At 39.1% G+C, this 2,879-nt stretch overlaps 1 pseudogene; it reads left to right on the top strand.

Moving 5' to 3' along the window:
• The first annotated feature begins 982 nt into the window (after positions 1-982).
• The window catches only part of LOC103259327, a 17,184-nt pseudogene continuing 15,287 nt past the window's right edge, over positions 983-2,879 (top strand).

The following is a 2,879-nucleotide window of genomic DNA, read 5'->3' as shown; positions in this document are numbered from 1 at the left end:
ACTCCTTGTTCAAGACATTTTTAAACTTCTATTTCCTGGTAGACTGGTTAGTCAGCTCTTTGTTCCCGAAAGCAGTTTACCCTAGGGCTAAGATTAGAAACTAAAATAGTTTTATCGCCCTGCCTCTAGCCAGGCAGAACGTTTTCTTTTGTTTCGTTAATTACCGAAACACTGTTTGCTTCAGCCCATGGCCACCATCATGGCGGCCATGCATTTCCTTGTTCAAGAGTGTGACAGCTACTATTTGATTTTTAGAGTAGACTTGTTAGGATAAAATATATACATATACACTCATAGTTGCATTTACATTTTATAGTATATTTGAGTAAATTTATGCTTGCTGTTTTGTTTCCTTTTGCTACATTATTCAAATATAATAGTTACTATATGATTTATAAAAGAATTAATGATGAGGTATTAGCTTAATAAGATATAGCATAGTATTAAAGTCCAATCACTAGATCATATAAGAATTAAAGTCTAGACATATGAAACTCATATGAATTATAGTAAAGTTTGGTTGTTTAAGAATAAGTTTTAACTGAATTATAAGGCATTAGGTTAAATCATAATAGGTTAATAGTATAACTAACAGTTAAGTCATTTAAGTAAACTTATAGATTACAGTATAGTCTTAAGTTGATAATATTAATCGTTAAAAAATATTAGGAGTCAGTGAACTTGGATTGAACCTAGAGTTAACTTAGAAAGTTTTTTGTATTAATCAGGGTTTAGAACAAAGAGTATAATATGAACGATTTATTGAACATTATGGAAAACACTTTGAACAATCTATATTGAAATTGTGCACCTGTGACCTTAATGTAAGTTTTGTGAAGCATGTCAGGCATCATGGAATTCGAATTGTTTGCTTGGAACTTGCAAATTTCGTGATGGTCTTGTGATAGTCTGTAAAGCGCGATATGCATGGAATTTGTACGCCCCCAGCAAGTGATTATCACACTGCTGGAGGGTATAGAAAATGGTATATAAGTTGGAAGAAGTCCGAATAAAATTTGGCTTCAGTCCTGATCAGACTGTTCCCAGAAGAACTGCCTCCGAGTGGTCTCTTCTCGCCGTCCAGATTCTCCGGTGCGGGTCCTAACCCTCCCTCCTAGGTCGGAGCCGGTACTCCGGCACTGTTTTTTAATTTTTTTGTTTCCTTTTTTTAAGTTTAAGTAAGCAGAATAAAAATGAGTTGTTTATTTTAACTTGTGCCAATGCTAAAAAGTTTATAAGATTAAATGTTTGGCTCTGAAATAGAGAGTTAGTCCAGAACTTCCAGAGGTACTGCATGCAAAGCAATTCATGAGTTTACAATGATCTCCTTTTACCTTTTTTTTACCATGATTTTCTTTTTTTTGTTTTCTTTTTCTTGGTTTTTTTTTTTCTGTCGCCCAGGTTGGAGTGTAGTGATACACTCTTGGCTACCGCAGCCTCCACCTGCTGGGCCCAGGCGATATTTCAGCATTAGCCTTCCAAGTAGCTGGAACTACAGGTGTGCACCACCATGCTTGGCTAATTTTTTGTTAGTTGTAGAGACAAAGTTTCGCCATGTTGTCCAGATTGGTCTTGAACCTGTGGGTTCAGACAATCCTCTCACCTCTGCCTCCCAAAGTGCTGGGATTATAGGCATGAGCCTCCACACCTGGCTCCATCTTGGTTTTCTTTCTCTCTTTTCTTTCTCTCTCCCTCCCTCTCTCTTTTATCCTTTTCCTCTTCTCTCTCTTTTTTCTTTCTTTCTAAAACAGGGTTACCAAGGAAAACTTGATAATATTTGGAATTTTTTTAAAAATTGTCTTATGCTCCCCTGTTGTCCAGCTTTTGTACCAGAAGATTTCATTTTGAATAAAAATGCTATTGTGGCCGGGCTTGGTGGTTCAGTCTATAATCCCAGCACTCTGGGAGGCCGAGATGAGTAGATTTCCTGAGACTGCGGGTTTAAGACCAGCCTGGGCAACTTGGTGAGACCTTGTCTCTACAATAAATCAAAAATTAGCTGGGCGTGGTAGCGCACGCCTGTAGTTCCAGTTACTTGGAAGACTGAGGTGGAAGGATCACCGCAGCCCAGTAGGTTGACACTGGAGTGGCCGTGAGCATGCCACTGCACCCTAGCCTGGGCAACAGTGTGAGACTCCAACTCAAAAAAAAAATGCTATTGTGGGGAGGGCAATGTTATTACAGAATAGTTTTTACTATACAGTTGACCATACAATAATCCTATAAAGACTTTTAAATGCATAATGTAAAAGGCACAACTTTAAATGCTTTTTGTTAGGTTTTTTTTGTCTGTTTGTTTTGCATTAGAGTCTCATTCTGTTGTCCAGGATGGACTGCAGTAGCCTCAAGTGCTGGAATTGCAGATATGAGTCACTGTGACTAGCCAGGTGTTCTGTTAAAAATAAGACAGACAGTGGGTCAATCGCGGTGGCTCACTCCTATAATCCCAGCACTTTGGGAGGCCGAGGTAAGAGGATTGCCTGAGCCCATGGGTTTGAGACCAGCCTGGACAACTTGGCGAGACCTCATCTCTACAATACATCAAAATAAAATTAGCTAGGCGTGGTGGCATGTGCCTGTAGTTTCAGCTACTTGGAAGCCTGAAGTAGAGGGACCGCCTGAACCCAGAAGAGTGAGGATGCGGTGGCCCTGAGCATGTCACTGCACTCCAACCTGGGCGACAGAGTGAGCCTCCAACTCAAAAAAAAATAAAAAACAGTAAAAACATTTTTTAAAAAATTACTCCTAATATTCCCAAACTGTCTTCTGTAAGGAATATTTTGAAAGGTTAGAATAAGGCATTGAAACACACTAGCACAAATTATAAATTTTTTTTTTTTGAGTTGGAGTCTCACTCTGTCGCCCAGACTGGAGTGCAG

Source organism: Carlito syrichta, unplaced genomic scaffold (assembly GCF_000164805.1).
Source record: "Carlito syrichta isolate Samal-C Ts95f unplaced genomic scaffold, Tarsius_syrichta-2.0.1 Scaffold302604, whole genome shotgun sequence".
In the NCBI taxonomy this organism is placed as follows: domain Eukaryota; kingdom Metazoa; phylum Chordata; class Mammalia; order Primates; family Tarsiidae; genus Carlito; species Carlito syrichta.
This window is presented reverse-complemented; position numbering and strand designations above follow the sequence as displayed.